This window comes from Rhinatrema bivittatum, chromosome 1, assembly GCF_901001135.1.
Source record: "Rhinatrema bivittatum chromosome 1, aRhiBiv1.1, whole genome shotgun sequence".
In the NCBI taxonomy this organism is placed as follows: domain Eukaryota; kingdom Metazoa; phylum Chordata; class Amphibia; order Gymnophiona; family Rhinatrematidae; genus Rhinatrema; species Rhinatrema bivittatum.
Window position 1 is genome coordinate 721,473,283 of NC_042615.1, and position 11,704 is coordinate 721,484,986.

The window sequence follows — 11,704 nt, forward strand, 5'->3', positions numbered from 1 at the left end:
AGGTCTGACTGTGGAAGACATTATGGTGGTTTAAAGACACACTGCTTTTTGAACCCTTACTGCTTATGACGGTAGAAATAACTAATCAGTTGAGTAGAGGTAGCAGTTAAGGATCACATCTATACCAGGGTTACACTTGTGTCTATTTATATATTATAAATAATGGTGTTATGTTTTAAATTTAAAAACACTTAGCTGAGTTCCCAGCTTGTACACTTTTTTATTTGGCTGTAGGAGCCAAACTATGGGCCTCATTTTCTAAAGTATCGCAGGCCTGCGATACTTTAGAAGATGAGGGGCGGGGGGCCGAAACGGGGGGCGGGCCTGCGCTAGCCGGCAGCGATCGCACCGTCGCGGTGCAATCACTGCTGGTTTCGCACCCAATAGCGCCACCATAGGAGGTGTAGGTATTGGGAGCGAAATAGGCAGCGAAAAGGCACTTACGTTTTCGCTGTGCGCGCCGTCATCATGGAGTCGGCCCCGGTGACGCCCCGACTCCTCCTCTTCCAGGGCAGACTCTGCCCCCATTTTGGTATCGCACGCGAAAAGGGACATTTCGCGTGCAAAACATCCCTTACCCCGTGCGATACTTTTGGAAAATAAGGCCCTATATGGCTACTGTTGTGGTTCATTGAAATAAGAATGCTTAAAGCCACTAGCTGGAGAGAAATATTTTTTATTAAATGCTATAAAATAATATAAGTCTTAGACATTAAATAATAAGGTACCTTATGGAGAGGCAGAGTACCATGCAAGACACCAGCGAAAACTCCCTTTCAAATGATTTTACTGATAACAAAGCAGCATATAGAATTTACGGTTATATACTTCTAACCCTTAAATTAGGTTACACAATTGTCACAATTTCTATGATTGGCTTTCTATTATGAACAACCTTAATGACTGTATGGTAATTTTCTCTCATTCTCCAAGTTAAATAATCCTTGTATCATAGGTAAATATTTTCTTGGAATTTGCAGTGTTAGCAGCCTTGTGTCTATTCTAAGAATATTTTCTATAATCTTAGATGAAATCTCAATTGGTCTCATCCTTGTTCTAGTTCTAGATATCTTCCCTCAATGTCTTTTTAACCCCTTAATCATCAAACAGTTCAATCAACTCTCCCATGGGCTTTCTTCTTTGAATATATTTTAAAATGTTTTTATTATGAGTTTTTGCCTGTATGCAAGCTTCTTTTCAAATTTTCTTTTATCCTGTCTTATTAATGTTTTACATCTAACTTGCCAGTGCTTATGCTTTTTCCTATTTTGTTCAGATAGATTCTTTTTCCAATTTTTGAAAGAAGTTCTTTTGGCTAAAATAACCTCTTTCACCTCACTTTTTAATCATACCGGCAGTTATTTGGCCTTCCTTCCACTTTTTTTTAATATGTGGACTGCATCTGGACTTGGATTCCAAGATGGCATTTTTAAACAATGGTTTAAACAATATAGTGACCTTTCTATATACATGTGCAGTTAATGGACCATCATAATAAGTACTACCGATGAATCACCTTCTTTGCTTTTTATTTGATCATCAGTCCCAAATCTTTCATCATTCTTTGTAAATTTTTTTGTACATTACGCGCGTAACCCTTTTAAAATCAGCCCCACTGTGCATATTTTAAAAGGGACCCGGCCACATGCGTAACCCCTGTTACGCGCACAAGAGCCAGGCCTCAGCAGAGGGGTGGTCCGGGGGGCAGGGCTAGAGGCGTCCAGTACAGCGGCCATTTGCCGCTGTGCCGAGGAATCACACGCCGACAGGGTGCCGGCGCGCGCAACTTGCTACAGCTCCTTTGCAGGAGCAAAAGGTAAAAAAATAATTAGGGGTATCTAGGGTAGGGATAGGAGGAGGGTAGGATAGGGGAAGAGGAAGGGTGGTTAGGGTAGGGAGTAGGGAAATTCCCTCCCAGTCCGCTCCTTAATTGGAACGGACTGGGAGGCATCTGGGGAAGCTGGACGATGTGTCGCCGCACGATTTTGGCCTATGTCTGCCAACCCCTTGCGCATGCTGCCTGTGATTTAAAATCTACCCCTTTATGTTTTGGAGTCATTTTAATTTTTGAAAATAAAATTAAGTTCAGGTTTTATTTATGAGCTTTGCTTACTGAAAACACTATACTGTTCAGTTTTTCAGGTAAACTGCTACCAGCAATAACGAAGTATAAATAAATCACAAGAAGTTATACATAATGAATAAAGTTAAACATATGTGCATAACGTCTTCAAGTTTCTTTTCACTTCATGAGCCCAATTTTCAAAACTCTCTGTGGTACACAATTTTTATGTGTAAGTGATCCCACACAGATTTATGCTAGTATTTTATAAATTGTGCGACAGAAGTTGCCCAGTTTACAAAATACTACATATTTCTGTCCCAAGCCTCGCACATATGTTTTGGTACACACAAATATTTGTAATATAGGAATACTTATATTTTCTCTTCCCACAAAATCAATTTACACCTAAATTTTGCACATGAAATAATTATAACAAGTTATGTGAAATAACACAGAATTAAATGCGGAGGCAGGCATATTTTAAAGTATGCATGTACACCATTCTGAAGATACTTAATTGCATGTGTACTTGAAATCACCAGTTCACCCAGATTTTCACTGGTTAATGTAGACCCTTTAGCAGTTTACCCTGAACCCCCACCAGGTCATCCAGACCTCCCAAAAACTGTAGACAAAAAACAACTGCCATTTCAGTGCAAAAGTGTTTGAACACATTTGATAATGTATTCATGTATCTCTTACAAAATAGCATCTTGCGCTCAATCTTCAGAACCTATCCCAGAATGCCCTTAGACTGCTCCTTTTTTCTCTGTTAAAAAGTATGCATGAGACTGCAAGGGCATTCATATACGCAAGCTTTATAAAATATTATATATATGCGAACATGCTACTTATGCACATTTATGCTGATCACCGACAGAGGATGAAGTGGAAAGATTCTCGTTCAGTGTCGAAATGTTTAGAATGTGGAGGGCCACTAGGCGCCATTGTATCACTAGTTCCTTTTTTATATTTACTTATATTCATTAACCAGTATTATTAGGTCTTTTGGTTTTACCTTTCAAATCTATACTGATGATATCCAGACCTACTGCCTTGTAAATACCACCCTCTACCTTTGGTTTCTCATTTAAATGAGTGTCTTAAATCATTTGCAACTGGTTGAGTGAGAATAACATGCAGAGAAACCAAAGTTCTGTTGGGAAGTAGATCGATCATGCCCAAAGAAATAACTCTAGTGATTTTGGATGGTTGCACTTTTTCGCCGAAGTCTTAGGTTGTCTTGGTGAAATATTAGACTCCTCACTAACAACAAAGGCCAATATTACTACTGTAGTAGTGAATAGTGCTGTCTTTAAATTATGTATAACGAGCACTTTTCCTCATAATTAACTTTCCCTTCTAGCCACATTGTAAATGATATTTAATTTTTTGTCCTTCCCCTGGATTTAACTATTCTGCTTTTTGAACTGGGTTTATGCCTTTTTGGGAGGAGGTTTACACCTTTTCGGGAGGAGTTTTTTGGAGGATCTGTTGCTGGAGCATGGCGTGGAACTGTGGAGGCTATTCTTTTCCTCAGGGGGTTTGAGTAAGCTCCCTGGCCTATTGCCAAAAACTGGGGTCTTTCAAGGACAGTTATTATGGAGAGCCCTCAATGACTTCAGGCTGTTTTCCCTTGTTGCAGAGAAGAAGTTTTTTTTGTGGGGTTTTATCCTGGCTAATAGGGCTGTAACTCCTGCTTCAAGGGACTGGATTTTCTTGGTGGTGTGGCTCCACGGACAGTTAACAACAAAGTCCCATGCCAACACAGAAGAGCTTCCTTCTTGAGCTGTTTGCTCTATGGAGGGAATCTTTTTTTGAGCATAGTTTTTTTTTGCTAGCGGATGCTTGTTTCAGAAGAGCATTTCGCAATCCTTGAAGGGGAAGGGATTACAGATGCTGATTCAGCTTCAAGGAAGAGGGGTCCAAAGAAACTGTGGTTTTTGTAGTATGTATTTTTCTCTTGCTGTTCAGGATTTTTGTCATACTGGCATTGATTTCGATTTAAAATACTGAAGTAAAGTTTGTTTCCATTTTTCTTGAATACCACCAATGGAGTGCTAACTGTTTCTGAAAGAAGTCCTACTGGAGGGTGCTTCTCATGTGAGTACCCGAGAGACAGTGCATATGAGCAGGTTCTGAGACTGGGATACAATGTTTGGGTTGTCCACCACCACCCTTGGGGCCCAGGAAATAAAATCACCCACCTCCCCTTCAGTTGAACCCCTGCACCCAGTGGTCAGGCAAAGAAGTTGGAGATGCATGAGCAAAGTAGAGGTCGGGATGTTGAGCATTGACCCTGGGACTGTGTGACCCTCTTATTTCAGTCATCCGTACGAAGAGGGAGTTAAATACAGCTTGTGTGCCAGCTAAAACCGTTCTTGTCAACTGGCCATCTTAGAGTGATCCTTCAAAAAAATCAATAAACTGATTGCAAACTGTTCAAAACACTGCTGCACATCTGGTTTCAGGGTGTAGGTTTAAAGATCATATTCCTCCAATTTAACAGGATCTCCACTGCTTACCTATTCCATCTAGAGTATATTTTAAAAGGTTCAGCTTCACATTTAAAGCATTACATGACCTTAGCCCAGCTTATTTAAGACTGAGAGGTCTTAAGCCTGCCTGGACCTTAAGATCCTCTGGGGATTCTTTATTAAAGGTGCCATTTGAGGAGTTTTAAATTAGCTGAGACTCAAGCTTTGACCCTCTGGAACTCAGCCACAAAACAAATTCACTCTGAAAACAATCTACTGTCTTTCTGATGCCAAGTTACAAAGTGATTTTTTTAAGCTGGCTTTTAGTTCTTAGTAAGATGATTATCTTATTGTACAGATTTTGAGGCATAAGTAGTGCATATTTGACTTTGTGCCTTCTGGCTCTTGCTTGCATTGATTTATAGATTTATTAGACTATGTATGCTTGTTTTATTGCCGTGATTGCTTGTTTGTGCTGATTTTTATGGAGGTAGTTTTGTAGCAGCCTGCATAGATTTTAAGGCAATTACTGGCATACTTCATACAATTTTCAAAGGGAAAGTACCCATATATTTTCCCTTTGAAAATTAGCCAATCAAAAGTACAAACATGCAATTACACCTTCCAATTTGTGTGCAGACTTTTTTTTGAGGAAAATTTACTTGCACACTTTTGAAAATGCAAAGGTACGCACTTAAGTGCAAACTTCTCCCCAGCTTCCAGGAATGCCTCTGCTCACTGCATGTCGGGCAGGCAGTTTAGTAAAAAGTCGTTTCCACTGTTTCACCTGTGGAAATGGCTTTGAACCCTGTGTATTGCTTTTAATTGATTTACATTTATTTGTTTTCTTGTATTCATTGTTGCTGTCCTTATGTGGTTGTAGATCGCTCTGGGTGCTCTGCTGGAAAGGCGATTAAAAATATGATCGAACAAATAAATAAAATAAAATGGTGTCCCCTCTGGAGTGGGATTTGAAGCATATTGGCAGGTCAGTGTATGGGAGCTTGCATTGCTGCTGCTGTGCTGCACTTTATTCTGTGGGTAAATGAAGAATTTTGGTTTCCAGTGCTATCAGTCTCAAACTTTTTGTAATTAAATTCACTAAAACATTAGGAAAAAAAGAAAATGAAAATTGTGTGCAGCAGTTTTGCAGTATGCTTGCAGAGCAAAACATATTCTTTAACTTACCACTTAAGTACTAGAAAATCATTGCACCTGGAAGAAAAATATTTCTCTTACTAATTACATATTGAGATTCATGTTATTACAGCTACTTCATAATTTACAAGTAATCTAAATGAACCTCATTTGATCTCCTTTAAGTACTTTTTTTGTTTTGGTGGGAGAAGTTTGCTTACTTTACTATTTCAGTGTAAATCCCCAAGATCAAATTGTCTTTACGTGTCTATATTCATTCAGCATTAAACAGGACTAACAGTTTTCAGGCTTATGCTTTGGCAAGGCTTGGAGCTGCAGGCTGTGCTTACCTCCTTCTGCTGCTGGAAGCAGCAACAGCAGCACAGAGGTTTTAATGTGGCGATCGATATCTCAAGATGAGAGGGAGACAAGTCAGGAATAGAGATACCGGCAATTTAAGATTTAGGTAGACCTCAACTGAGATCTTTTGTGATGTGATAGAACCTGCAGCTTTTTGGATGTTTCCCACAGAACAGGAAAAGTAAGAATGAAGAACAACAGAAAAAGGAAAGTCTATTGTAACTATTTGCCTGGAGATTTTGCAGCAGCACTTATATATTGACTGTAAGTATTCAGGGCAATATGGGGTTGATGTTCTATATTGGCATCAGTAAACAATATATGGAGATATTAGAACTAAATGAAAAGTGGAGCAATAGGAAATGGCACAGTGCTAAACTGTTGATGGGGAGGAGGATTCTGAAAAAAGTTTAATCTAAATCAGGTAGCTATAAATGTTAGCTATGGGAAAGAATGAGTCTCTGGGCCTTATTCAGAAAACTATATTCCTCATTCTGTATCTATGGAAAGAAAATCTGTTGAAGGCCCTATATAGTTTGGTTGAATACTTGGTGGAAAATGAATCTATAATTTGCAATTATGTGGATTGCAAACTGGTTAAGACAGGAAACAGAGAGTAGGATTAAATGGTCTGTTTTCACAGTGCAAAAAGGGAAACAGTGGAGGGCCTCAGGGGCCTCAGGGGCTTTTTAATATATTTATAAATGATCTGGAAAGGGGTACGATGAGTGAGGTGATCAAATTAGCTGATGACACAACATTATACAGAGTAGTTAAATCTCAAACGGATTATGATAAATTGCAGGAGGGCCTTGCAAGACTGCAAGACTGGGCTTCCAAATGGCAGATGAAATTTAATGTGGACAAGTGCAAGGTGTTGCATATAGGGAAAATAACTCTTGTTGTAATTACACAATGTTAGGTTCTATCTTAGGAGTTACCACCCAAAAATAGATCTAGGCATCATAGTGGATAATACATTGAAATCATCGGCTCAGTGTGCTGTGGCAATCAAAAAAGCAAACAGAATGTTAGGAATTATTAAGAAGAGAATGGCATATAAAACAATGGATGTCATAATGCCTCTGTATCGCTCCATGGTGAGACCGCATCTTGAATACTGTGTGCAATTCTGGTTGCAACATCTCAAAATAGATATAGTTGCGTTGGTTGGAGAAAATGCAGAGAAGGGCGACCAAAATGATAAGTGGCTTGGAACGGCTTCCCTATGAGGTAAGGTTAAGGAAGTTACGACTGTACAGTTTGGAGAGGTCTATAAAATCATGAATGTACTTGAACAAGTTAATGTAAATCGATTATTTACTCTCTGAGATAATATGACTAGGGGCACTCCATGAAGATAGCAAGTAACTCATTTAAAATGAATTGAAGAAAATTCTTTTTCACTCAGCGCATAGTTAAGCTCTGGAATTCATTGCCAGAGGATGTGGTTCCAGCAGTTAATATAAGTGGGTTTTAAAAAGATTTGGTTAAGTTCCTTAAACTACTATTCATTAATAAGCAATAGTAGCTTGAGATTTATTTATTGTTTTGGTACTTGCCAGGTACTTGTGACTTGGATTGGCCACAGTTGGAAACAGGATACTGGGCTTGATGGACCCTTGGTCTAACCCAGTATGGCAAGTCTTATGTTCTTTTGTTCTTAATTATGAGAATCAATCTTTACACTTGAGTAGCTTAAATGTTTGATATTTCTTTTAAAATTTGTTCAAGTATTTGAAATATGGATAAGTAAACTAGTTTAGATTGCACATGATCCAGACATATATGCATGTCCATTTTTATTCTAATTTGGATTGGAACTAATTTGAACACCCCTTCCCATTCACATGTTTTGATTCAAGCAGAACTTAAGTTTGCATATATAAAACAAGATAATCTTGAATATAAAGAAAATCTTTGATGCGCTACCTTAAAAAGTCATCAAAACTTATGAATACTGATGATGTTTCTTGGATGGAAGCTCAAAGTCTTTCCTCCTTGTATATGTCAGATTCCTGTCAGAGCTGTGTCAAACCCATTGAGAACTGCCCTTTGCTGGAGTCGCTGGTCGATCCTCCCAGCCAGATTGATGAGGGCGTCGAGGGATTCGGGGAGTTCTTGGGTGGCCAGCTCATCTTTTATTTGAGAGGATAGCCCTTCTAAAAAGATTCTCTGGAGGCTATCCTCCCTCCAGTTTAATTCCGAGGCCATAGTATGGAACTCCATGGCATAGATGAAACAGGACAGACCCCACGGTATCTCGACAGCCAGGTTCATCGAAGACTTGCTTAAATGCCTTGACAAACTGCTGTAGGTCTTGAAGCAGGGCATCTCCTTGCTCCCACAGAAGCAATGCCCAGGACAGGGCCTTCCTGTCGAGGAGGGAGAGAATAAAGGTCGTCTTGATGGAATCGCTGGAGAATTGCATGGGTTGCAGAGAAAAGTGCATGAAGCATTGATTCAAGAATCCTCGACACAATTTAGGAACCCATGAATATCTGGGGGGAGTCTGAAGGTGGATGGCGGTTGCTGCTGGAGAAGCCACAGGAGCGGCAGTGGCTGTGTTGTTCGTCAAAGCAGTGGTGGTATCTAGACAGGCGCTGAGCTGTTCCACTGAACCGGCTAGGGTTTTCCAAAATTGTTGCTGTTTCTGGATCTTTTGAGCAAGTCCCAGAATGGCCTGGAGACTGGAGAGATCTGCCAGGTCCATGGTCTCTGCTGCTGTTTTGTCGGTGGACCTCTGAGTCAAGACGAGATCGACCTTACCTGAGGAGAAGATCCAACAGGTCCTCGTCGACAGGAGGCAGATCACAGGGCTGCGGTGATTTGGACCCAAGGCAGGGGTTAACAGTGGAGTCCGGTAGACAGTCCAGGGATCAAGGCAGGCAGTAGGCAGCGGAATCCAGAGAATAGTCCAAGGGTCAAGACAGGCGGCAGGTAGCAGAATCCAGAGAACATTCTGAGGGTCAAGACAGGCAACAGGCAGCAAAATCCAGTGAACAATCCAAGGGTTGAGGCCAGAAATCAGTCTCAGGGAGACAGGAATAGGATGATGGAGGGCAATGGAGAGAATGGGGCCAGGAGGCAGTAACACACAGTCAGGGAGAACACCAAGTCAGGTGGAACACAGAATCAGGAACGTGAGCAGAACAGGCAGCTTCTCCGAAGAGATGACATGTTGCAGAGGCAAGGCTGAAGAGCAGGGACTAGGTTTAAGTAGTCCCTGCTTGATGATGTTGGATTGGAACGACGGGAAATTCTCCCGCCGCATTCCCTTTAAGAGTCCTAGAGAGGCGTGCTGCCGGGTGTCAGGTGCTGGCGGCGTTCCTTGCCGCGGGAAAGAGGCACAATGGCAGCGGCAGTTTCCTGGCATCGTGGAGGAGGAGGGAACCATCCCCAGGCCCCGACAGGTGAGAGAAGCCAGCCGCAGGACTCCACAGCCGGTGAGTGCAACATGTACCTGCACTGACCGCTTTACTCATATCCAGGAAAGCCAATGACATAATTACCTGGATACATCTTTTCTAACATACTTGTTAGTCAGGTGGTACCTAGCTTTTGCTGGTGTTTTGTGTGGGTGCTGGTGATTTCACTGATGACATCTCTTATCTTGGCCTGAACTTCTTTTCTATCTCTGTCTCACAGCAAAAACTAAAATAATATAAAAAAAAAAATATGGGCCCAAAGGCACTTACCCTAAGTCGATCGGGCAACAAAGGCAGTGGAAGCAAGAGCAATTTATCTTTATGTTGCTCTAGAGTCGGGAGAAGGACGCCCTGGCAGTGGCAGCTTTCCTTATCACTGCTGAATGCTGCTGGTCAGCTTAATTCTCCTGTTCCTCGGTTCTAGTGCCTCACCTTCCCCACCACTTCCTCCTTTATTGTTTCGGGGTTCTTCCTCCTTGCGGTGGGGTGCCAGGGTCTATCTGACACCTCCGGGTTGCGTTCTCTCCCCCCCCCCCCTTCACTTGCTGTTGTCAGGCTAAGTCCTTTTGTTTTTTAATGCACCAAACATGCACCCAAGTCATTGGGGTATTGCCGCTCAGGAAGGAGGATCGTGGCCTTCCTTCCTCGGTGCCAGCCCTGCCGTCAGACTCAGTGGCGACCCGAGGCTCTCAGCAATGCGGTCTCTCGCCCAGGTCTGACCCCTTTTCACATGCCATTGTCAGGCCTTTTTTTTTCTTCTTTCTCTGATTTTAGTTCTTTTTTTCTTCTTTTGTTTACAGGTCTCTGCCTTTCATTGGACCAGCTCTTGCCTTTAGCCTTTGGCAGTTCCTTGCAGCCTGGCCTAGTGTCGTCATCAACCTCTGCCATGCTGCTGTCACTGCCCTCAGCCCTCCCAATTCAGGCCTCACCAAATTAGGACCCGTTCAGACATCGTCATCCTCCCTGGAGGCCAAAGATCAGGTAAGTCTTATTTACTTTTTTTTTTAAATTAGGTTACCCCTTTACAGTAGCTCAAGGTGAGTTACATTCAGGCGTAAGCAGAGTCTACTTATACTCCTTGGCTCCCTTTCAAAAGTTCTGTTCATCAAAATGAAATTTCCTGAAGAGGATCCCTCTGCTAGTTTAATGGCCCAATTTCTCAGAAAAGCAGCAGTGCAAGAATCAGCAGACTAGTTGAATGAAGGCTGATGGTTTATGTGTTTATTTTTTCTGATCAGGATAAAGACTGAGGAATGGAAGAAGCGAAAGGAGTTGAGCGACCAGAGAAAATATTCATTCATACAGAAATGGAGTGATGGGAAAAAGATGACACAAAGATGATCACCAAAAATTAAGCGAATCTTAAAGAAAAGGGGTCAGATATATAGAGGAAGGAATCAAAGAAGAGACTAGAGATAAAAGACATATGTCTGCAATTGTACTATAAGGATTCAATGTAGAAAGTTAAACATTCAAGTGCTGTGTGCAATTTATGAGTCTTATTTTCAGCATGGAATAAGATTAACACAGTCTTGATGGAAAGCTCACTAATAGTCATATATTCTTTGTTCTGGGGGAAAAAATAGCCCCTGAATTGTTAGTTTTTGTGCATCTTTACATTCTTTGGTACTTCCACATACCCCTGAGGCACTGCTGTTTCTGCAAGCTACAACTATCATTTTCCCCAGTCTAGCTGGTTTCTTTGGTGGGGTGTATATAAAGGCAACATTTTATCTCATTAACGGGCTCCCTCCACCCAAACCACTGAAGTGACTTGGAAAGATGCAAGTCTTGTTCTTTTCCACTTTAAGTCCGGTTTCCCCCTTTTTAATTTATGCTCAAATTAGATCAACAATAATCTCTATATATTAGTATTTCACATGGAGCTTTACCCAAAGTCCCTGAGCAAATGTCAACAGTGAAGCACTGACTTTGAGATTAGAGAAACTGCTTGTCTGTCTTCCACAGCAAATACCATCAAAACTCCAGCAGCTGGCTAACCCAGGCAGATCTGGAAGGATTCCAGTTAATGCCCTTAGGTTTTTGTTTTTTTTTTTTTAACTTATCTTTCATCACGTTTGCAAAGAAAGAAAGACTTAAATAATAGAAGTCAGAGAGAGAGAGAGTACACAAGGAAAAGGAGAAAATTCAACATGATAGATGAAAGAAAAAAAATCCAATACTCTGACCAAGATTAAATCCATAATAAAAATGAGGGAGAGGTGAAAAGAAAAACA

At 41.2% G+C, this 11,704-nt stretch overlaps 1 long non-coding RNA gene across 1 annotated transcript; it reads left to right on the plus strand.

The window, feature by feature from the left end:
• The first annotated feature begins 6,050 nt into the window (after positions 1-6,050).
• Positions 6,051-11,390, plus strand: LOC115082101. Its single transcript, XR_003854075.1, has 3 exons — positions 6,051-6,303; positions 10,268-10,448; positions 10,706-11,390. It is a non-coding gene; the product is annotated as an uncharacterized LOC115082101 (long non-coding RNA).
• Positions 11,391-11,704: the final 314 nt, after the last annotated feature.